Source organism: Rousettus aegyptiacus, unplaced genomic scaffold (assembly GCF_014176215.1).
Source record: "Rousettus aegyptiacus isolate mRouAeg1 unplaced genomic scaffold, mRouAeg1.p scaffold_m13_p_8, whole genome shotgun sequence".
Taxonomy (NCBI): domain Eukaryota; kingdom Metazoa; phylum Chordata; class Mammalia; order Chiroptera; family Pteropodidae; genus Rousettus; species Rousettus aegyptiacus.
Genome location: NW_023416311.1, coordinates 49,199,184 through 49,225,549, shown reverse-complemented (window position 1 = coordinate 49,225,549; position 26,366 = coordinate 49,199,184). Strand labels below are relative to the sequence as shown.

The following is a 26,366-nucleotide window of genomic DNA, read 5'->3' as shown; positions in this document are numbered from 1 at the left end:
TTTTATCTTATCTAAAAAATTCACTGAAGAATATTCATAGGTTTTAAGCACATCATTAGGAAGTAGTATCATTAGAGACATGCTATGGAGAGAGACATAGAGTGTATATTTATCTAGCTGTCAAAGAAGGTAGAATAAAAATATTTAAGTAACTTTTTCTTGATTGTTGCATCTAATATAAAAATAAAAGAATGAAACTGATAGTGTGATATTGAAATTTCATAAATATTAACTAGAACATTAATGAAAATATTAACAAAAAGAAACTGTGATAAATGGTACATATATTCCTTCACATGTTTGCAGTTAGTATTTATAATGTCTACGGTTTTTTAATTTTATTATTCCACAATAAGTATTATATTCTCTGCATTTAAAAAATAATTGTATATCTTCTGCAAGATTAAAAAATAAATTATACTTGTTCATAATTTGATGTAATGCTTGTTCCCAATTTTGATTGGACAGCTGTCTATATTCCCTGAAGTGTTCTACTCCCTTGACATATGTAGTATCGAAGAATGCCAGATGTGGACAATAAAATACTACGAATTCTACTCATATCTACAAGTTAAAATTCATTCATTCTCTACTTATTGCTAAACTTCTGTATATTTTGAATTTCACGTCTTTTTACATGTGATAACTTTGTCTGGTATACCCTAAACTATGTTTAATTTAGTTGCAGTTATCTTTAATGTGAATGTAGACCTTTACTCTCATCTAAATTTTTTCTTGTTGACCTTATATTATTCATGGTAGAGGATCTGTCTGTTTTTTTCTCTGTTTATCTATATTCATCCATTCATCCATCCCCTATAGATATAGATATATCCCCTACAGTGAATAATATTGTGATGATTAATTTAACATGCCAACTTGACTGAATTCACTGGGTACCCAGATATTTGACTATTATTTCTGGATGTCTATGACAGTGTTTCCTGATGAGATTAACATTTGAATCAGTGAAGCCCATCGCCCTCCCCAGATTGGTGGAGGTCATCCAAACCTTTGAGGGTCTAAATAGAACAAAAAGTAGAGGAGGGGAGAATTTGTTTCTCTCTGCTTGATTGGTTGAACTGGGACATGAGTCTTCTCCTGCCTTTGGATTGAGATTTATACCACTGGCTTCCTTGGTTCTCAGGCTTTCAGATTTAGGCCGAATTATACTACCGTTTTGAATTAACACTATCTGCTTTTCTGGCTTTCCAGCTTACAGATGACTGATGATGGGACTTCTCAGCCTCCACAGTTATATGAGCCAATTCTTTATAGTGAATATATATGATATTTTAAATATGGTAACATTAACTATACACACACACACACACACACACACACACAAACACATATACATACACTATTGTTTCTGTTTCTCTAGAGAACCCTAATGCAAATATATAGATTATAGATATGTATGTGTATGTATATATATTTAATATTAAACTTTCCAGGCAAGTTTCAACAGTAAATTAGATCAGCAATTTGGGTCAAGTTTCTGCAGCTACACATATTTAGGTAAGGCCTCATACGACAGGCTTTATAGGTCGAAATCTCTAAGTGTGAAATAAAAAAGTACTGAAAAGAAAGGATAAAAATGAAATGAAATTACTGAAAAAATTTATATAAAAATATCATAAGTTTAAGTGGACAGAAAATTACATTAATTTTAGTAAAAATAAATATATGTAAATTATTTTAAGTAATTAATTTCCCCACAAGGGGAATCTGGTTTTCTAATAAGACAAGAAATGAAATAAGTTGTTTTTTTCAGGTTATTTTCTAAAGATATTCTAATATACTCTTTTAGTCAAGACGGCCAAACTTATTCCACCTGCTATCAGAATAAGGGGAACAACCCAAAAAAATACTGTCATAATGTTATTTTAGTTTTGATTAGCTTTAGCAAAAAGTCAGGAACACTATGAAAGCTCTCAAGTTCTATGGAAAATCAAGTAGGAACTATGGTTTCAAGGGTAAACCTAGAACCTCACATTCACCAGGACTCTCCTCCCCATCTGTTTCCTCTTTCTTCCTGTCTATTCTCAACTTTATTTTACAGGCAGTTTCCCTCCATATGGTTGGGAAGTTGACCGTCATTAGCCACTTTCAGTTTCATAATTCTCCCAGAAGAGACATCATCACTTTCCCAATTTTTTTGATAGTCTTGGACTCTGATTAGTGCTCCGTGCAACCATTGCAATCCTGTGTCCAGGAGAAATGGTCTAATTTATGTTGACCAACCCTGTATCAGTATTTGTGCCCTGAAATGTGGGAATTGGATAATACATTTATAATTAGGGATAGGATGAGAAAAGATAGATGAGGTGGCCAAAAACACAAGAGAAACTGTACTACATTATATGTAGTAGTTTATCTATATCTAGATTACTAATATGATTTCGGATAACACATTTGAATAAATGCGAAATGGAGCTTGGAGTAAAAAGCCATACTGTAGTGTGGGACGATAATGGCACCAGAAATCAGGGGTCCTAGATCCTCATTTAGTCACTTCATATTCATAAAGCTCTTGGGCAAGTCACCTAAATGTTGAGTCTATTTTTTATTATTTCTAAAACGTGAATTTTACTAATATAAATACTGAATTTTCTTCTTCGAAATGTTTTGGAAAATGATACATAGTGTTCAGGGAAGACAAATAAAATGGTAAAGGGTGTAAAGGTTTATAGACCTAAACCATTTTGTCTATCCGTCTGAAGTAATTATGAATATTATAACATTTAAGATGATTGCTGTCTTCTCTGTAATTCTTCAGTGACATTTAAGGAAGGCAGAGGCTATTTAACATTGATTATACACACACACATACATATACATACATATATATGTGTGTATGTATATGTATATATACATAATCTGAATGCCTAAAGACTTAGTCAAATTATATGTTAAGTTTCCTTAGTTAATAAATAATTTTACTTCTTGCTTTAACTGTTATAGCCTTGGGACTTGAGCTGGGGTTGTACAGTTTTACTATGCTAAATTCCAAGTTTTGCTATCATGTAGAGTTTTCAATACAATTTTGATTCCCCTCAGACACTTTACAAGATTACTCTGAACCCTACAAAATACCCCTGATTAATAAAGTAGCAACTAACTTGACTTACCCAGGGATATGCAACTTTTTATTTCCAAATCTGCTAAACATACAGAAGCCATCCATATTAGGAAGTCTGAATGGTCATTACTCTTTCTTTCTTCTTAGCACACAATTGAGAACTCATGAGGTCAAAATGTCCTTATGAAATTGCCCAAGACTGTACATCTGGAACCATGTTTCTTAATGGAGAAACTTTTATGTCTGACTGAGAGCAGGAGGGAATTGGTGAGTTGTACTTCAGTTCTCTCTTATTTTACTGTTATCATAACTGAACATTTCTTAGTTTCTTATATTTCATTTTGGCTAAAATTAACATGCTTGCTCACGCCTCAGAAATTCTCTGCGTTGTCCCTTGGGGTGAGAAAGAGAGAATTATGTGATACGTGTAAACAGGGATTAATTTAATCTTAGGTGAATCCACACTTTGCAGTGTGAGTGAGGTTTACAAAGGATTATAAATACAGTGAAGTTGGATATAGTTTGACATCTTGTTTTTTGAACCCCACGGCTTTCGAAAGCTTTTAACAATCACTTATTAATTTTTGGTATGCAAAATCACACACGTAAAAAAACAAAATCAATTGAGAAATAAGTCAAGTTTACTTTGGATTGAATGTTAAAAAAATGTTTCTTACCTATTGGAATAGGAATCAAGTTTATCGTGTTTCTGAAAGGCATCTCTGTTTTTGCAGAATGACAATTGTCTTGCCTAGTGACATATGTCAAAACAATGCTCATAACTTGAGACACCTTGTTTATTTTGATTCTCAACATTCTTCATCACTTGACTTTGATGCATTTATTTGGCAATAGCCTATCAGCTCTAAAGTAGATAAGTTTAGTGGCAGGGGTGTGTTTGTGGCGGAGGATGGTATAAAGAAACCTAACATACATCATGCAGCTAGAAATGATATAATAGGAAATCACAAGCCATCATACTCATCCTTGGTTTAAGCTTTAGCTATTTCTGTGGTTAAAAAAATAGTTTGGGGAGATTGAACTTTATCCAAAATCAATTTACAACTTTCATTTTTTTTAAAGCCTTCACAGAGGGAGACATGAATTTGACACCTCTATTAGAGCTAAACTTCTGAGAATATCAGGAATCGACATATCAGTTTAGTAAAGAGTGAAAAAATCCAATCAATGCAACATCAGAGTTTGGAATGGAATGGAGTAAGTTTAGGACTTTTTTTTTTTTTTTTTTTTTTTCAGAAGGCTAATAGCAAGGTAGTTTAAACTCATGGGATATTGACAGGTGTTAGAAACTGGATTATTTATAAGAATAGAAGATATTATTAAAACAATAGCGATCACATTTGCTTTTAGTATATCTGTGGTATAAGAGTAGAAACACTTGAAATCATTAAAAGTCTTGATTAGTCAAAGCATAGAGGAAAGGACTGTGGGCCATAAAGGATTATAGCTTCCGTAAAGCCAGAGCAGCAGAAAGAGAAGCAGTACTCTCTGTGCAGTACAAACAGATTCAGTTCTGTGGCTATGACCATGAGCTGTCTGAGATTAGAATCAAAACTATCCTATCACAGCTAGAACCATTAGCATAGTCTTGGGTGGGATTTAGAATGGAGAAAAAAAAAAATCTAAATTTGAATCTCCAGGCTGTCTTTCAAGTTATAGAAAGTCCTTCCAGACTTTCTTCCAACAGAAAATTGTGCAAACCAGAAAAGAAAACATGAGTTTGACTACAGATGTGTTTAAAAGATAGCACTCATTCAATCAGTATTTAGGTTTGATTTTAAAGGAACAAATTGAACGGTTCTTGACTGATCCTATGAGAGTCTAAAACTCTACATAGGAGAATGTGTCTTTTGAAAATTTTTAGAAAAGTATTTATGTATATTCATTTTAAAAAATGTCAGAAAGATATTTAAGATATAGAGTGAATTAAGAATTGAAAACTTTATCATGGTCCTAAAAAACTCATTATGATTTCAGTAATTTAAAAAATTTTCCAATGTGGTTTATTAAAAACATTTTTCTTAGTTTTTAACCTTTACTATATCTAGACATCTCATTTTTAGATATATTAAAATTAATATCACACTTATCTGGCTATTTTGAATTTATTCTAAATGGATTTTTCCCTTTTATTTTATAGCTGTCCTAAATTTGGGACCATTATTCTCTTGATTTCATTACTTTAGCAGGTGCTATGCCCAGGTTTTGGCTACCCAGCTTTGTTTAGGTTAGATTCTCAGAAGCAAGAGGGAAAAAAATAATGTAATGGCTGAAATACAGACCAGGCACCTGCTGTCAAATAAAATTAACATGGAATAAATCAGTTCTGCCTGTGAGTCAAAAATTTAACTTCCCCTTGGCTGTCTGCAGAACATTGCATAGCACCTGAGACATCATTATGGGGATGCTTTTTAAAAAGAGAACCATTACCCTTTGATATCAGATGTCGAAGCATTTAAGAGAGACTTTTAACTACACAAATTATCTTTTGTGATCTAACAACAGAAATCTGTGTTCTCACAAGCCCTCAAGATGATTCTGATGCATGATCCAGTTTGAGAACCACTTTATAATATATTTGTAAACAATGTGTTTAGGGAGGGAGGGAGGGAAGAAAGGAGAATGAGAGAGCAGGCATGAGCAAGAAAATGAAAAGAGGCTGTCGTATACCCAAAATTCTACTGTTGGGAAGCAGGCTACCAACACTTCCTACCTAAATGACTAAGAAGGAATAACTCAAAAGATAAAAGCAGGAGACTAGAGGATGGGTCTGAGAGCCATGAAAGATTATTCCTAAGCCTTGAAACTTAATCAAGGGACTCTGGTGGAATTTACTGAGCTGAGTTTTAAAATTGCTTAGACCCAATGACTTCTTTTTACCTTGTATTTTCTTCCTTCGTGAAAAGGAATGTTTATAATTTTTATCCTATGCTGATTCCACCAGTGTAGGTTGTGAGTGCTTACAACTTGGGCACATAACTTTATTTAGTTTCACAGGCCCACATATGCAAAATAATTGTAAGCCAGGATAAATTATAGCTAGGAACCAGATCAGCCCTAATTTAGATCATTTAGATAATGAGATTTAGATTTAGATGGTGAAATTTTAGACTTGAGCCAATGCTTAAATAGGATGAGGTTCTTGGGAAGCTTAGGAAGGGGCGAATGTATTTGGCATTTGAAGGACATGAATCTATGGGCTGGAGGACAGACTGTATTAGGTAGAGTTTTAACCTTGGTCTACACGTACTTTTATCCAATCAAACACTCATCTAACTAGTTCTGTGAATGAAGTTTTTCAGAAGTAATTATGATCCCAAATTAGTTTTCTTCTAAACTACATGGCAAGAAATAAATATTTTTTTAAAGTATATTATTTGTTGAATTAAAATTGTTTAGAATAATGGAGCCAAATAATTGATATAAACTGACTACTGTTTTCCTAAATTATATATTATTTGCTTTTGTTCATGTAGATTCAAATTATCACATAGATTACCTCACTTCAAGAGAATCTGTTAATTTGTCACATGAAAAGATAATCATTGCCTCTAATTATTCTTTCGTCTGAATAATCTGCTTTATCTTCCATTTGTTTATAGGTCACCATCATTAATCTCAAATGCCTTTTTTCTGTTTTTTCTCTTTTCTGTTTTTTTCTGTTTTATATCATTGTCCTTAGAATTCACTTTGAGCCCAGAGTTATTTTAACATAATACTATCTAGTTTTTCAAAATATATTTATGCTTGCTTTTATCCCAGCTTAAATAATTTCATTGTATACCTTTATTTTTTAAGGATTTCGATGTTTTGTGTTAGGTTATCTTTGATGCCTCAGAATTTTGGGTGGTCCTTGGAATTGATATGTACTCCTTGTTTCTCTTGCATCTGCAGTGGTCATTGCTAGTAAAAGGTCTCTCATGGGATAAAAATGTGACCTTTCAAGGTATCACAGACAGCCTAGATCCATCCAATAACATAAACTTTGTGCCAGCAGAGTAATAAGAACTTATTATTATGAATTCAGCTGTCAAATCTGTCACCACATGAATTGGTGACTAGATTATTTCTGCTGAAAGATCCATCAGAATAATAGACTATCAATTTAAATTTGATCGAATTCAAACCAGATGACCTTTATAAAAGCCTCATGGGCTCTATTGGAGAGGAAAACAAGAGAGTGGCGTAGAACTTTAGCTGCCACATACCATATAATAGCTGTTTTCAACTACTTTATTTTTGACATTTCAGATTGATTTAGGCTCCTTAGAATGTATGTCTGGGAGCTTAAGTGAAGGTATAGTTCTCAAAATTGCAAGGTGACATTTATTTTTCAAATGAAACCAATTTGAATAGGGTTATCATTTCAAGCTAAACTACATTTCTTCCTTTGGTTTGAATCCTCTCTGTAGTTAACATTGTTTAAACCTCACTATAATATTCTTTTTTTTTTTTTTCTGATTTTATTTCATTGATGGTAATTGGTCGGTTCAGATTTTCTTTTTTTTAAAAAAAAATTTTTTTTCTTAAGTTTATTGGGGTAACATTAGTTAATACAATTATATAATTTTCAGGTGTACGTTATAATTTGACATCTGTATTCACTGTAATAAAACAGACTTGGTTCTTTTTTATTGTGTGATCTCTATTATGGAATACAGTTGATTTTCTCTGCAACATGAGTGACGTACTGGCAGTTTCTGATGTAGGTAGAAGTTCAATGTTGAGAGAAACAGAGGGAGGAAAGGAGAGGAGAGATGAACTCAAGATAATTTGATTATTAAGTATTTCTTCTTAACCAAGTTCATTAGGTAAAATAGAACTAATAGCTGTCGATATTGGTATTTTAAACTTACAAATGGACATTTCCTAAATGTTATGGGTTTTGCCTCCACAATTAATATTCTTTGCTTTGAGCAAACTGTTACCTTATTATTGTCTTTTTGGTGGGTATAATGTATACATAGGTACACACACATATGCACATGTGTTCTGTTTATTAGGTAGAGTCTCTGAAACAGCCCTAGAAATGTCCTGGAGGCAGGAAGTGAGACTCATTTCAATTTCAAACTACATTAATTCTGAATGAAATCAAGCCCGTTCTTACATTTATAATGGCAACCTAGCTCGAGTAAAACATTGCAGATTTTTAATAAGGGCATTTCCATTGGTTTCCTTCCATTCCCACAAACTCACAAATCAATTCCTGTCTGTCAGCCATTCCAAATTTGTCAGTTCTTGTGAATAAATATGACAGCCAAATACTATTTAAATCTTTAAAGTTATATCTCTGTTAGTGAGCTAAATGCAATGTTGGCCTCAATAATGACCTCTATGTTTTTTAGAGTTTATCTTTTTCTAGCTTATTTAAACTACCGAAACAATGGGAAAGACCTTACCCAAATAGAATATAATCCAGATATCACCAGAGTATACATTTCTTTGAACAGTTTAGCAACTGGTAAAATTACATTAAAAATTATGATAAAAGTAGAAAAGCAAGATATTTCATCCAAAGTTGTTTTTTCTTAAAAAAAAAAAAATACACGTGAACTACTTTGTAGAAACAAGTAACTATTAGTATCTTTACAACTTACACTTCAGATCCTTAACACCTTTGCATACACATGGTAAACATTAATTTCTGGGTAATAAAAATGTGATTTAATACCACATCTACAGTTTTATGCATATTCCAAAAGTCTCAGCAGACTAATTAGAAGTATCACATTTTATGGAATGAGCATTCCTCCTTATTTTCTCGGCTTCTAACTACTGTGTAAAATTTAAATAAAGAATGTATATCTACAGCAGAGAGAAAAGTGGAGAAAGTGCTAAATAGAACTGCAATCAGACTAATAAGGTTTTAGGTCTCTAAGGAATGTTTTGTGTCTATAATTTTTGCACCAACAAAAGTTCTTCAGAAGGGTCACAGTCAGAAAGCAATGATAGTCAGACAAGATATTTCAGCATTACAGAATTTAAGGCAGTATCCAAGTCAGTCATTCCTCAGGCCAGCTGAATAGATGTTAAGAAAGAGTCAATAGTACTAATTTGTGCCTATTATTTCTTACTGCCAGTCATGCAGCCCTGTAATTGAAATGCTCAGTAACAGTTTTCTACCTAAATTTTAATGATGCCCTTTATAATTCTCTTTTTAATGCAGTTCCTGAACTTTAGAAAGGTTCTTCACTGCCAAATGTCAGTTCATTGTGAAGTGCTGCATTGGAAAACCTCTTGCTTAAAAAAAATATAATATTGCTTATTATGTCTGTTGAAAATTTTGTCTTGTCATGTGCTAAGATTATTGAGCAATGCTCTCTTACCAAAAATATATAGAGGAAAGATTACTTAAAATTAACGATTTGTTTTCTAATTAAAGGCCATGTATAGAATATCTGGAAAAAATTTTTTAAAGGAATACTCCCAGTTAATTTATTAAGTGGTGCAAGACTGTCATACAACAATTTTATAGTTATTTAATTAGAGATTTTTAGTAAAGTATTTTTATCATGGCATGTACTTTTAAAAATTATCAGATAAAATTCACCGATTGCCACTTTCCATTCTACTTATACCTTCTGGGAAGTAATTTTCTCTTTTTTTCTTTTTCTTGTATGTTTTGGAATCAAAAGACCCCTCTGACAAGTCTGATTTCCTGATCTATTTTGCAAAATCATGTGAAATTAGAATTCCTGAGATATACAAGTTAATAATTTAATTTTAATTTGATAAAAGGAGTGCTTGAAGAGTAGAATGAGACCACCGGCATTTTTCAGAGTAAATAAATTATTTTTATTAACTTGGCTTTCATTTTAAAACTTGAAGGAAAGTGGACAGTTTTATAACCTGGGTTCTGATCTGTGCTAAACAAAAATAGTTTAAATTAGGTTGGAGACACTGAATAATGTTAATCTTTTGGACATCTGGACTTTAAGATCCTTAAAGCTTGGAGATCAAAATTAAAGCCAGCTATAGTTTTATTTAACATTTTAAAGGGAAAGTTTAATGTAACATATTTTGTTTATACCTATTTAACAGTCATGTCTATATACAAACTTATTGAACAAAGGTATATGTATCTCTTCTTGGGATTTGAAACTTTGATGAGATTAGGACTTTTAGGCTTGCTTTTCTTGTGGAGTTCTGTCAGAAGTCATTTATGGGCAAATTATTCTGATTAGGAATAGATTGTTTCTCAGGACTGCCATAAAATAAATCTAAATGTCTCAGCTGTGTTTCTGGTCCAGCAACACCCTCATTAAAGAAACACCACACAATTGCTGTGTTGGCAGCCTTGATTTTAAACACCAGTCTAGGCTGCATGTAAAAGAGAATAAATTGCCTTCTTATTCCTCTAAAGGTCCATAGTGCTTGTAATTTAGGCTTGAGAGGCACTCTGAGAACAATGTCCAGAAGCATAAACTATGTCTCCTATAAGAGTATGATACCTGTGAAACAGATGTCATTAACTATAATTCTCAGTTTTTCATGTTTGACAGGCAAAGCTACATATTTTAGGAATTATGTAACCATTCTGAATAGGTAATAAGTGAAAATACTCCCAAGTTAAAATTCATTTCCTAGTTTCAGAGGATTTCATTATCGTTAGTAAAACTAATAACTATAATATGAGAGGAAAAGAAAAAAAAAATCCTGAATTTGAAAGCTCGAGACATTAAAAAAATTAAGATTTCAGTGGGGTTTTAGTCATGTCATAGATCAACTGCAGTGCTTTTCTGTGGTGCTGATTCCACAATATTGGCTCTGTTGCTTATATTTTTAACCTAGGTAGTCTCTTAGGGTTTGAAAATATGAGAAACTGGCCTTGTCAGAACATAGACTGCTTAGAGGTAAATGTTCGCTATCGGATTTACCTTTATTTTTTTAAATGTGGCTTTTGGACTAGTTGTTTACTAGTTATTATATCTCTAACCATCATTTGTGCTGACCTACTTTGAAATGTGAAAAATTACATATTTCTCAGAGCTAAGCGAAAATTCCAGAAGTGAATGAAATAATTTGCCATAAAATTCCATCATGAAAAATGAACAAATATTAATTCATTTTAATTACCTACACACATACTATGGATTTACATAATAAAGGGCAGAAAATAAATGAAGTTCCTGTGCAAATTGGTAATTTTAGAAGATAGGTTATATCAGTTTGTATCAACCTTTATGTTTGTAAATTGACCTCACCACCTTTATCTTCTTTATCATAATGACACAATCACCGAGCTGAGTCAGACATTTGATAATAAAATTTGACCATTTTGATTCTTTGTTTAGACGAAGAAAATGTTCAATTGAGTCTAACACACATTTAATGAGCACTTATTCTGTTGCAGTCACTATATGGGACCCTGTGGTGCACAGTGAAGAAAACAGTTTTCTAACGCAGACTTAAATACAGTTAAGAAGAACTTATGAATTTATGTAGATAAGACTGCATGCTCGACTCTCATGGACTTTCCAACTAAGAACAATAGCAAAAAACTCAGAACAGAAATCTACAAAGATTGCACCAAACATAAAACCATTAGCAATTTCAACATGATCCTTTCCTGTTCTTTCTCCTATTCTCTCTTCACTATAATTTTCTCACTACATAAATAAAATTACTGAAAAATTTTCCAGTCAAGAAGTGGAAGCAGTGAAAATTAGGTAATTCATCTGGCCTTTCCAGAAGCCTTTAACAGGTGTGGGAGAAGGAACCCAGGCCTCTGGCATTTTGTTAAATGGAAGAATTGCAATTAGAAGGCCGTGCCTACATCTGGCCCCAACACCTCCTATTTCTGTAACCTATTTCTATAAGCTGTATGACTTTGGAGAAGTCACTTAGATTTATAGCACTTTAACCAATTTACTTATAAAATGGCCTATAATACCCTCCCCCACCCCATTTTGTAAGGTTGAAATGATGAAAAAAAATGAAATAATATACATGAGCAAACACAATTAGATATCTTCAATTTTGTACTTACAAATTTTAATGAAAAATGTCTCCCGGATATTAAATATTTCTCATATTAAGGAATGCCAAAAATTCTGAATGGTCAAAATATGGGTACAAAGTTATTAATTTTGATAGATTTAGTTAAAATGATATTTCTACTTATGCATATTCTAGAACTTTTTTTTTTTTAAAAGCTTATAATCACAGTCAATCCTCAGAAGATCCTGATTTATACTTTGGAGATTTTCAAAAAAATTTTATCAAATGTAGATATTTATACCAACATGACTGATTAGTCACTCCACAATCTGGTTGGCAGAATATAGGCTCTAGCAATAAAAGTAAAGCCTGCAAATGAAATAGACTTTCAGAGGTGCTCCAGTGCCAAAGCATTATTGGTGTTGTCATAGAACATGAAAATTGAAGGGAAGCCAAAGCATTTAATTTCAAAGTTGGAGAGCATATTCTAATCACTGGATTTAATTTAATTGTCACTGTAACCATTATGTGAAAAAAATATTTATACCACCAAGGTAATAAATATATAAATGAGAGTTGCTTGGCAGATCAATAGAAGAATAACAGTTACTAAAAACTGAATTCTTATGGTTTAGAGGTACCAAAATTTGTAAGTTCTGGGCCAATGCATTTTGCTGTATTATCTCAAATTGTTAGCCCTATAGACATTTTGGTTTGTCCTTAAAATTGAATGTGATTAATTTAGAATTACGTTGATTATTCTCTTTAGATAGAGAGCAGTACCCATTTATCCTGAACGTTAGGGTGTAGCTTCTAGACACTTTTCGATAGTTTTGAGTGAAACACTGGGAGTTGCTGCCTTTGCCTGTCCATGTCTCCCCCCAAAAAGCTTTGCAAAACAGCCAAAGACAAACTTCCATCAATGAGTGAAAGAAATTTCACAGATACAAAGAACTTTGGAGGAAATGGGTCAAAGGGTCAACTGATGTTTGATTTATAAATCGTGTTTGGGAAATACCAAAGGAGTCAGTTCATGTGCAAACTCCTACCTTGAGCTTTTCTTTCAAGATATGTCAGTGGTTTTTATTTAGACAATGACTAAAAAGAAAAGGAAAGATCAGAAAAGGTCATTTGCTTTGGATCTGGGAAACTGTACTTTTATTAGAAGGGAGGAATTCTGGCAAAAAATTGAGAAACAAAAAAACATTTCTGGTTTGACAGCACAATTCTTGCACTCTAGGTTGCGCTGTCTGAGTAAGGGAGATTAGCTGACATGAAGGAACTGTTGGTTAGAGGATGCAAATGGCAGATGTGGTAAAGGTGACAGTGAATATTAATTGTACATAGGCTCATATCCCACTTGTTCTCTTTCGAAAATAAGCTTTAAGCCACAAGATGACTGTCAAGAACTATATCTCTTGCTCTTTTTATTCAAAGCCACTCATGGGACTTGAAAATTCTTCAGATGATGAATGTTGCTTCTTCTTCTCAGATGCCCAGATTATCTATTTCCTACTTAAAAAAAAAAAAAAATTAAGCTTTTAATGCTAATAAACAGCAATGGTAATAATGAATCTAACACCTTCTTTTAATTTTTTTTTTTTTTTTTTTACCTATTTGGGTTTTTTTATACCTTATAATACAATGCAGTAAGGTAGAAAACACAGATTTTGGAGTCATAAAACCAGACTTGGAATCTTTGCTTTAGTGCTAAAAAGCCCTTAGATTTTCTGAAGATCATGAAGTTTACATTTTAGTTTTCTCACCTATAAAATGGGAATAATAATATTAAGTGCATCTTAGGACAGTACGTATTAAATACAATAAAATTTCTGAATTTTCTGGACCATTGTCTGACAAACAAATTGTCCAGCGAGTTTTTGTTCAATTTTCTTCTCAAAGCAGAAATTAGAGGCATTTCTGATCTTATACCTAATTATTTATTCTAAGTTTGCTTACTGTTGAATATCTTATATATTTTTTTACTCCATTCTTTTAAGCCACTTGAAAGTGAAGCACTCTGTCAAAAGCTAATGTGAGTCTTTTTAAGGATGACAGTTTTGTGCCCTACTTGTTCTTTCTTCATTACATACTTATGTTTTAGTGGAAAGAAAATAGTTTATTATTATTTATTCTAATATATATAGAAGTAATTTGATGAAATTTCCTAATGCTGCTTAAAAAGCTAACAGCTGTAGGCAACAGAATTCCATCTCACATTTTCATTTTACAACATCACAGTATAGCATACGTGCTCCCCCACAGTGTGGCAAACTTGTCAACAATTCATCAAAGAGCAGATACATTCCTCATGGTAGAAGAGAAACAATTAATTTTGGGAATGAAACAATTCTAATTTCACCGTTTTTCCTCCACTAAAGAGCTTTAAGTGCTATTTTATTTTCTGATTAACCCAAGGAGAGCAGTTCAGGATTTTGTCTCTATTTTTCTTTTTCTTTTCCTTTTCCTTTTTTTTTTTTGTCATGACAGTGCATACTGTAAAAGCTCCCAACTTCATAAATTGTTAAAATCCAAATGTAATGTTTAGTCTTTATAAATACTAAGTGAAAACCAGGTATTAATGAGGAGGAGGCAATGCCATCAATAGTAAAGCAATGAGTATAGAGTAAAATAAAACTTAAAGTTCTAACTGTAGTATCACTAGCTGATTCGTCTTGGTGATTTAATATCTTTAGGGCTCAGGTTCCTCATTTATAAAATGGATAATGACAGTAGTATCCATCTTGTAAGGTAGTTTTAAGAATTAAATGAGATAAAGCAGGGAAGCACTTAGCACAGTCTCTGGCACATTATAAGCACTCAATAGATGTATCTTGCTTTTATTATGAAAATATAATGTTAGCTATATCATTTTAAACGTTTGGAATGAGATGGGCATTAATCCAGCCGAGTATTCAGTTGATAGTCAAGACCCTAATGTACCATCTGCCTTTTTAGTAGTGAGATATTGACTTGCTTTTCAGTTATAATACATGATATTTGGTGCTCTTGGGGTTTGGTTGGAGGGCAGAATAGTGAATTATCTGCTATCCAGCTTCTTTTAAAATTCAGTGTGATGCTAAGTACCACCTCTAAAGCGTTCTTCTCAAGCAGGGAAACAAACAAAACACGAATCTGACTAAACCTCCGAAATTATTCTATATTGTAGATTTTTTTATATGCACACATTATTTTAAAATATACAGCAGCATACTAAACTTGTTTATCTACAGATAATGAAACTTAAGGTGATTTGAATTTTCTAAACCATATGTAAGGTATAATAATATCTAAGATATGGTAATAGAGGGAGTGCAAGGAATAGAAAGATGGGCAGATTTAAGAGCTATTAAAGATAATAGTTGTTAGGACACAGTGATGAGCTGCAGACACTGTTAGAGACAGGAGCTGACTAGGCTTTCCCAGATCTATGGAGAAGATGGACTGCAAGTGTGTTGGTTCCATGGAAGGAAGAGCAAACATAGGTGTAGGGGAAGGTGGATTATCAGAAGGACAATTTGTGACATGTTAAAATTGAGGTATCTGTAGGATATCTAGCTGGGTGGTACTTGAAAGGTCTCAGATTTGAGGAATGGTTTAGGCTGACCATATAGCTAGTATAATTCAAACAACCAATTAACTGATTAACAGAGTGCGTTCTAAATAAAATATTTTGGTTTCTTTTTGGGGGCGTGGGATGTAGTGGTGGGGAATCCCACAGAAAGACGAGTAGTTTTCTTCTGCAAATAGCTGAACTGTTTTTAGGTAATACAAATTTTTATTGTAAACATTCTTTCCTCTTGAAAAACTTTAATTTTTTAATCATTTTTCTTCTGCTATTTTAGGAATGGCCATACACCCTTTAGGGAATAAAAGTAATGCTTAAACATGTTAAATGTGGTGAGCATACTTTGAAAAATAATTTTTAGTTGGTTACGAAAAGGGAAAATAATTACTTTACTAAACTGACTATATTTTTCTTTTCCTTTTTTTTTCTTTTAAAACCAGCCTTTGTTTCTCTTGCCTTTCTCCTGTAGGGAAACAGCAGGGAGTAGATTTTTTTAATACAAGAGTATATTATCACCTTATATTACCTCCCTGTGGTTTCTGGAAAAATGCAATCCCAAGTACAATTGCTGGCTGTGGTATTTGTCTACGCATGTTTTAAAAATGGCTGTAGCTATTTTATATGATTAGGCTTCTAAATTATACTCTTCAAAAAGTTGCTCAACTTATTTTCCTCATCCTTTCTCCTTTTGTTGGCTGGAGGAATTCTGAGGACATGGTTTTTGTGTATCTTATGCATTTCAAATTTCCACTTTATTTCCTTTTCCAATAGCAATACAATTATTTCTATTTAATGGAAAAAAATGTTTTTCCCATTGTATCACTTCTCTTCCTCCTCCAAAATTTAACCAAAACCAAAGGTCTATTATAGTCTTAAATATTAACAATTCATTAAGGAGATGAATTTTGACTTGGAATTTGCTGAGATAGAGTAGAAGAAAACCTATATGCAAAAGGAAATAAATTTTACACTGGAGAATTTTATGGTGAAGAAAACTTGATATAAATGATTATAAAAAGTTCCTTTCCAATAAGAAGAGCATTTGAAACAGCTGACACTTCAGTAAGAGTAAATAAACCCTGGGATCAATGCCTTATGTGCCTTATGCATGTAAAGTAAATTAATTCTTTCTGTGTACCAATTAGTTTATTTGACAATACTTTACTTTAGATACCTAACATAGCTGGCGTACCTTAATTGCAATATGGACATAGATAAATAATGTTTATTTTGAGGGAGAATGAAAATGAGAGTAGATTTGCTTGACAGTTTCTCTTCTTTCATTATGTAAAAAGAAGTTTTAAGGGAAGACAGTCTATATTTAAAGGTGTAGGTGTAAGGTCTCATTCGTTTGGTTTAAATAGCTGTCTAAATACCTTTACATTTCTTTGAGTGCTGTTGAATTTTTCTTTCAAATACAAACTTTGTGTCTGCAGTTTTCCTTATATATTAGGCATTGTCATTGGACATCAAGAATATTTTAAAAAACAAGATGGAATAGAGCAACAGAGGTAGGACCTTTGAAGAACCTAAGAGTGGAGCATCTGAGTAAACTTGCAAAAAAGAATAAAGGAAAGATGGAAGGCAGAGAGGAAAGGGGTTGGATGGGTGGATTAAGCTATTTGAGTACCAACTAGAACTATCATTTTGCTGAAGGCAGACATTTTATTTGATAAAACTTTACTTGGCCTACTTGGTTTAGTAAATTTTTTAAAAGAAAGTAATAAAAATGTCTAAATTTAATTTTAACTTCTATGAAAGACCTACCTGATGATATGAATGTGCTAGGAACCTTAGAAGGAAATATGAATGGATAGGATTTTAGAAATAGTCATGTGTGTACTTTATTTTTGAGAGGATTAAATCTTAGTGAATTGAAAAGCTATGGCAGGGTCGGGGGGGGGTCAAATATATGATTATGGAAGGAGACTTGACTTTGGGTGGTGAATACATAATACAATATACAGCTGATGTGTTATAGAATAGTACACTGGAAACCTATATAATTTTATCAAGCAGCGTCACTCCAATAAATTTAATACAATTAAAAAAAAGCTGTGATTCCATTACCTGGGAATGGAAGGCCATAGTAATTCTAAAATTTCAATTCTTCTTCAGTTGGGAATCTCAAAATTTGAGATTTTAGCATTAAGGCAGCTAAAGATATCAGTATAGTTATACAGGTCATTTGAAAGAGCTTAACAGAAAAATGAATCTATAATCTTAAATTTCTATCATGTTCTTGGCTATCAAAGTTAATGCAACACTAGACAAGTCTATTGAGGGAAAACATATTTCCATAGCATTTCTTATATTCATATGTTCTGATATTCTGGAGCTATTCTGTATAAAGACATAGGGACAGTCATTATTGAAAATAAATTTTAGACCTTATGATAGCTAAAAAACTTATCACATTAACAAACTGTATCTTTTTGTAGTAAGTATCATCTTATTTCCTTGAATATAAGAACAATCTCCATTGGGCTTCAATGTCTGGCTTACTTAGACCAAAAATACCATATTCGGTTATCCTATCATTTTCTATCAATTCTGATATCCAGAATAAATGACAAAATATACATAATAGGGAAAATTATCAACATTGACAAAGTAAATGGCCTATAATTCAGATGCAACTCAAATACTAATCATTAAAATATGGACTTATGTGTTATAGACCCCCAAAATAATAATTGTTTTTAATTTTATTATTTTATTTTATTTTATTTATTTTATTTTATTTTACTTTTGTTTATTTTAATTTAGTTTAGTTTCAGGTGACAAGCACAAATGTTAGATGCTTATATAATTTATGAAGTGCTGCCCATGATTACTCTATTACCCACCTGGCACTACATGTAGCACTACACATATTTCCTATGCTGTACTCCATATCCCCATGACTGTTTTGTTAACTACTAATGTGTACTTTTTAATTTCTTCACCTTTTTCACCCAGGCCCCCAACACCTCCAACCCCCCCCCCACCCCGCCCATCTGGCAATTACCAATTTGTTCTCTGTATCCATGAGTCTGCTTTCGATTAGTTTGTTCATTTATTTTGTTCCTTAGATTCCACATATAAGTAAAATCATGTGATATTTGTCTTTCTTTGACTTAATCCACTTAGCATAATATCCTCTAGGTCTATTCATGTCATTAAAAATGGTAAGATTTAATTTTTTTATGGCTGAGTAATATTCCATTATACTATAACTTGTTTAGCCAATCGTCTATTGATGGGCACTTATATTGCTTCTATATCTCGGCTATTGTGAATAGTGCTGCCGTGAACATAAGGGGGCATAAATCTTTTTGAATTAGCGGTTTTTTTTCTTTTTTTTTTGGATGAATACCCAGAAGCACAATTACTGGGTCATAAGGTAGTTCTATTTTTAATTTTTTGAGGAACCTTCATACTTTTTTCCATAGTGGTGATACCAATTTGCAATCCCACTATCAGTGCACGAGAGTTCCCTTTTCTTCATATCCTCGCCAACACTTGTTTTTTGATTTATTGATGATAGCCCATCTGACAGGTGTGAGGTGATATCTCTTCGTGGTTTTAATTTGCATTTCTCTAATGATCAGTGACCATGAGCATCTTTCATATGTCTATTGGCTATGTCTGTATGTCCTCTTTAGAGAAATACCTATTGAGGTCTTCTGCCCATTTTTTAATTAGATTTATTTTTGGTGTTGAGTTGTATGTGTTCTTTATAAATTTTGGATATTAACCCCTTATCACATGTATCATTGGCAAATATCTTCTTCCATTTCATAGGTCGTCTTTTTGTTTTGTTGATGCTTTCCTTCGCTGTGCAAAAACTTTTTAGTTTGATGTAATCCCATTTGTTTATTTTTTTTCTTTTGGTTCCCTTGCCCCAGGAGATATATCAGAAAAAATATTAATAAGAACAATGTCAGAGTGTTTACTGCCTGTGTTTTCTTCTAGGATTTTTATGGTTTCGGGTCTTACATTTAAGTCTTAATCCATTTTGAATTTATTCTTGTATATGGTGTAAGAAGGTGGTTCAGTTTCATTTTTTTGCATACATCTTCCCAGTTTCCCTAACACAATTTATTGAAGGGTCTGCCTTTACCCCATTGTATATTCTTGCATATAGGTGTGGATTTATTTCTGGGCTCTGTATTCTCTTCCATTGATTTACGTGTGTTTTTATTCCAGTACCATGCTGTTTTGATTACTATGACAATCATAAACAGAAATTCCAAACTGTCTATGGTACCTAGTCTCCAAAAATGGTCCCTAATGAAGTGAACTGTATCTTCCAGTATGCCCTCCTATAATACATTCCTTCTATGAATCTGAGATGTCTTACCATTTGCATTAGTTGACGAATATGGAAGAAATGATGGTCTGTCGGCTCTGGGACATGCCTTTAAGAGGATGGGCAACATCTATTTCTTTGCTCTCAGAATACTCACTTTCATAAGCCACATAGAAGAAGTCTGGCTGTCCTTTTGGAAGGGTCATATGAAGAGGTCATGTCAATTAGGAGAAGCCCTGAGACTGCGTGGATAGGAAGAGGGCCCAGCTATGTTAGCATTTCAGTTGAACATGCAGATTGATTCCAGTCGCAGCTGCCATATGACTGAAACTACATGGGAGTCCCCACATGGGGGCATCACAATTACTCAGGTGAACCCAGTTACCCCACAAAACTCTAAAGGTAGTCAAACAGTTGTTTTGAACTATTATGATTTGAGGTACCTTTTATAGAGATAATAAAAAACAAATTGGCACTAGAAATGGATCCACGGAAACAGAGCCTCAAAATTGAGAATTGGTATGTAGCTCTCTTAGCTAATTAGATTCAAAGGCATCCATGAGCCAGCTTTGCTCTGCTAGCTCATGGCACACAATGGCAAAACATTAATTTAAATTAACACATGTAGTCACCTGTAATAATTAAATGCTTATAAATGAAAAGTTTTAGGTAACCAAAGAGCAACTGCTATAGAAATGTTAGGGTAAATAAGGAAAGTAATTGTTGATTGCTTCTAAATGCACTGGAAAATTTGGAGAAAGAAAATTATAAGCTTAAGGCTTTGAATTCTCAACGCAAGGTCTTAATAAGAGACTGGAAGACATCCACAATAGCTCTAAACAATAGCTTTATTTCCTATAGTTGCATGATTTTAGTTTTTGTAAAGTAAACTATGACCACTAACCTAGTTATTACTTTTTATTTCAGCACTAAGCTCAATATTATGCACAATAGCCATCCAGCAAATGCTGAGTGAATAAATGAATACTTGAGTAGAAATGCATGCTTCAAAATAATAAATATGGTAAAAAGTTAAGAGAAATGACATTTATATAAATACATTCTGACTTCATCCTAAAGAAAATGGGAAGAGAAAACATTTAGCTCCTTTCATAAAGACATTAAAAATTATATTTTTGATTTGAAGAGACCTATGGGAAACATATTTTATATATAATAGTGTTGCTGTTACTTTTTGTTTCTTACCTATTTTAATTAAAGATTAATTTAAATGTATTGGGGCAGGGAAGTAAATAGCCAAATTCAAATGATTAGGGTTTTAAATCTCATTTCTAATCATGGTAATTCAATTATGTTTTGAAAATGAAAAAAATTTGTTTTGGAATCTTTTTCTGATTTTTTTATTTCAGGATGATTTCTTTAAATCACACTTTTTTCCTGATGATTATTTAAAAATGACGAGCAGCTTGCATTTGTGACCTGATGTGAAAAGCATGACAGTTGGAACTTTTAGCCACGCTTATGCAGAAACCCAGCTCACCATAATCCTGGTGGACGGATTGGAGTTCTGTTTTTATTAACCTTTTCTCAAGAGAAAGAACTTGGCTATTTACTTTCATTTCCACTTTCGGCGGTGTCATTATTGTTACTTTTGGGTAACATAAATGGTCTGTTCAGCTTAAATTCACCAAACTTTTAGAATGCAATGTAGTATCTGTTGAAGCCTTAATGTAAACACACATGCCAGAGAATATTTCATACTGGAAAATTCCCCATCCACCTATGTTAGGAAGAGTGATCTTCACAGAGGTAGTTGCACTCTATTCTCTAAATTGTTTTTAAATTTCCTTGTGGCTGGCTTAAGTCAATAGAGCAGTGTAGTGTACCTTTTGAAAAATCTCCTGTCTCACTTCTCAATACTCTTCTTCTTCTTCTTCTTTTTTTTTATATATATTAAGCAAGAGAAGCCACTGTCATATGCTGTGTAGTTATCTGTGATCTATTGGTCCAACTTGCTGGATTAATGCCAGATTTCAACACTCAGCTCCCCACTGGCAAACTACTTTCCCACCAGTGGTTAAAAAATGATCACTTTTATGCTTAAGCACACACATTGACATCTCCTGTCTTGAATTCCTCTGAAAAAGAAGAAAAATAGCTAGAGAAGTCTACCATAGCAGCCCCCTCTGGCAGGGATTCGAAAGTAAAAGAGCATTTCCAATTTCAGTGAAAACCAACTGGTTCAGAAAAGTTCAGGTACTTCAGAAGTTAACACAGGCCTCCCTTTGGTCCCATCAGGATTGATATTCCTATCTGCCCAGTTTGCTTTTACTCAGTTCAGCTGTTTTGTTATTACTTATAGAAAATGTTGCCTCAGCTGGAAAGCAGAATCATATCAGAAACCATTTTCAGAGGAGTTTAATGATGATATTTCAGTGGGACAAAAGGAAAAGAGTGCCCCCTCAGGATTTCTTTAAAATCCATAAAGCCAGGTTTTGAAAAGAACATGATTGGAATGCAGCAAGAAACCTGTCCTTAACAATTCCTCCTCATTGAATTGCTTCCCAGTTGTTCTTTAAATGGCAACCTTTCATAGTATAGGGCATCTTTACTTACTGGAAAAATGGCAGCCTTCTCATGACACAGAAAACATTAGATTTACACAAAGAATTGAAATAAATTATTTTCTCTCTTTCCTGTTTTAGGATGAAATTTTAAGCTTTGGTCAAGGGAGTTTTGTTTTTCTTCTCCAGGGCAATGGGATAAGAAATCCTAAAAAAAAAAAAAAAAAAAAAAAAAAAAAAAAAAATTACCAATTGGATTCGAAAAAAAAGAGATGATAGTTTATTTTCTTAAATTTGAATTTTTTTTAAATTTCCTAAGTTAAATAAATGAAAATTTTAAATTACTATGAGTTTTTCATGAGCCATCACCATACAATGGGCTAAAAATACCATATTATTTTGATGAGACTTTAAGTGAAATAAAATCCAAAAGTTTTCTTTTATATTCCTGAGAGATATCTAAATAAATTAGTTGTTGCTTATAAAATAAAAAAAAAGAGTAAAACCAGAAACGATAAAAGAAAATAATAGGCACGAGTAAAGAATGAAGTCGAGTCGGGTATTGACCTATATGAGACAGACTATAGATGCAAAAGGATTTACAGAAGAGCCTTTTGGGCAGGAAGTTAGAGGAACTTCAGGAAACAAGTGCTCCTGAAGTAGTCACTGGAAGAAATAAAAAGTAAAGTTCATGTTAGAGGCTATATCTTAATTTTATACCTTTTTAGAATAAAGAAATAGACAGTTCTACAAATATAATATAACCATACATCCCTAGAAATTCTTAATCTAAGTTAAAGGAGATGAACACATTTAAAGGAAATGTGATAAAAGAAGAAATTGAGAGTTTAGGAGGAATGAGACAAAGGAGGAATACAGAATACTATGTTTTTACAGACAGAGAAGATAACATTCAGGGAGATGAAGTCAAACAGGTAGAGTTATAGTGCAATGGTCAAGGAAGAGGATAACTGTTGGGGGCTTAAAGAAAGACAAGGACTGAAATAAATCACTGAACTTTGGTGAGAAGGAAATTTTTGTTGACTTTACAGTAATTTCAGTGGAGCGGTTGATGGAAGTTTGAAGAAATTATTGAAAAATCATGGATAATAATTAGATACTATTATATATAAGAATTTTAATAGTGAAAGAAGGCATCAATAATAGGATAGCAATAAGAGAAGTAATGATAGCAGAAAACTGTGTGTGCATTTTGATGTAACTGGTATTTTATAATATTAAAAACTCCTCTTATTTGAATTAGAAGAATACGAGAAAGAATTGGAAGAAGATGAGACAGAGTTGCCACTTAAGATGAGGAGGAGATATTTAAAGATAGTACTCTCCAAAATTAGAAGGAAATGTAATAAAGTCCTGGTAGAGGAGTGAGTTTTAGAGAGGAGAAAGAGCTTGCTCTTCTGAGGTCACAATGATAGATGAGCAAAAAAAGAAAAAAGAAGTTTCAAATAAGGGTGAGAATATGTGTATGAACACACATGGAATGATCTTCCTCAGGTTAATGGAAATTTCAAGTAAAAATAGAGATAAAAGTTTGGGGATTGGCAAGAGATCCGAAAGTTAGAGTATGACTCAGAGATTATGAGCTAGAATACATGAGGCCCAAAAAGCAAAGATTGGAACGAAAGTTTAGTTTTGTAGTCTAAACATTCAGAAATGTAGGCCTGCCCTATAACTGAAGAAAATAGATTTACTCAATGTTGTATGAGTTTTGAGTTGTGAAAATCCTTCACCACTTCTCCTATCCCAAACTCTGCCATAGTTCTGCCATAGTTCTTGGACTTATTATTTATTATTTTAGGTTAAATGAGTTGAAGATCTCTGTTAGAGTGAAAATAGTACCAAAATGATTCCAATATCATTAGTATTGTCAATCAGTAAATACTATTATATCTTAATTTATCATGCCTTACATAAAGATATGGCTCTCGAATGTTGAATCTCTGTGGTATTTCACTCAACTAATTTTGTAGATGAGATCCAGTGGTATCTTTATGACCACAATGTTTTAAGTATTTTCATTGTTTACGTGGAGGCTTGGCCCTTCATTTGATTGACTCTTCATTTAAAAGTAACACAAATGACCGATATAATACTTTCTCAAGCTTCTTGTATAAATGCAGCTATATCTCTCTTATTTCTTAATAATTACTCATTATTAAGTGTTATTGCTTTTTTTAAGAAAAATTCTCTGTCTTTGGAGGCTTCCTTGTCATGAATAAGCCTATAATTTAGGGCATACTCAGAGTTTACTCATTCCTAAGTGCATTAGTTCTACCAAACACAGGAAAGAGAAGGAGAGAAAACAGAGACGGAGTGACAAGAGAGTCAAGTAGAGAACTCAACTACCTGGTTATTCCATAGTTTTTATATTTTATGTGCAAAAACCAAAGTAATTGGGGAGAAACCAGAGAACATTTGATTTTATAGCATAAAAAAGAAGTATGCAGACATGAAAAGGGAAAAATAATATTTTAGTAATATTTCACGAGGTGGTCACTGTGAAGTTCAAATGAGGTAATGCATTAACTGGTTAGAACAATCCTGGTACATGATAAGCATGTAATATCAATAAATTTTAGGGGATGTAGTTACTTTTAGCACTTAAAGCACTGAACAGGCTATCGATTGAGAAAATATTGCTTTTTTTTTCTTTTAAAACTGGCAAAAAATGAAATCACAGGTACACACACACCAAAAAATAAATGTAGAAATGTTTTTCCAGATTATTCAGTCTTCTTAGAGTTTTCTCTTGTCCATAATAGGAGAGGAAGGAGCTGAGGAGAGACACCGAATAGCCTCAAAAAGAAGCACAAGTCCAGATGTGAGTATTCTTTTTCTCTAATGGGTATTAAAAAAAATAAAATAAATAAATAAATAAAAACACTAAATATTTACATATTGCTTTTTAAAAAGCAAATTTACCATTTTTGTTAGAAAACTGTAATAGCTGCCATAGCAATTGAGCAGTTTTTATTATTTTCCTGTCATTGAAGCTTTTCTTTAAGAGAAGTAAAATTTCAGATAACATTTACAATATAATGACTGCAATGCTGCACTTTTGATAAACCATACTCTCTCAGATACATTTGAAGAAAATGAACTAAATATCACTTTTTATAATGACTAAAGAATACCTCAGAATATACATGTATATATGTACATACATATTGATTCATCAGAAAAATATTAAAAATAATAAACTACATTGCATCATACTAAGGTTCTCTTATTTTACATTCTTGAATATTACTCATTCATATTTCTTTATATATCAAATAACAAGCATATTCAATTAACCAACAGTTATCAGGCCTCTGCCATTCTAAATTCTAAATAAAATTTATTTTATATGAAACGCCTCAGAAACATGAGTTTTACAAAAACTGAATGCAGTATTGATTTTCCCCTATTATTTTGAAAGTGAAACACAACTTTCAAATATTAGACTATAAAGATGAAAATAAGTGGTAAAGATTATATTTGAAGGAACTGCATTTCCCTTGGAAGTTACACATTAGCCTCCAACATAATAAAAATGCTCGTTAAAACAAAACAGTTCTCTTGCTTACTAAAATATATCAGTTCATAGAATTCTCTTGTAAAATGTCTTCACATGGTAATCAGTTTTTTGGGCTTTCAAAGTTTAAACCTGGAGTTCAACTCTTTATTATTAGGAATTCCTAAACACAGGCAGCCCATCAAGCCTTGGATGTAACTTGGCTCCTGGTCGCAATAGGCAAATTTTTGGTATCAGCTATTTTAGCATTTCATGAATTTAGTTGAACATATAAATGTTTCTTTTGACATTTTTTAAGTTTTACTTTTTTTTTTTTTTGGACAAAACTTATACATGCCCGAATAAAACGAAATCTGATTATTACTCATTAAACTAAACCTGCAATCTGTCACCAC

General features: G+C 32.6%; 1 long non-coding RNA gene across 1 annotated transcript in view; it reads left to right on the top strand.

Moving 5' to 3' along the window:
* The window catches only part of LOC107520861, a 275,913-nt gene that overhangs the window by 180,658 nt on the left and 68,889 nt on the right, over positions 1-26,366 (top strand). Inside the window, exons 6-7 of the long non-coding RNA XR_004952511.1 lie at positions 3,233-3,352; positions 25,217-25,275. This is a non-coding gene — a long non-coding RNA (uncharacterized LOC107520861). The remainder of the gene's footprint in view (positions 1-3,232; positions 3,353-25,216; positions 25,276-26,366) is intronic.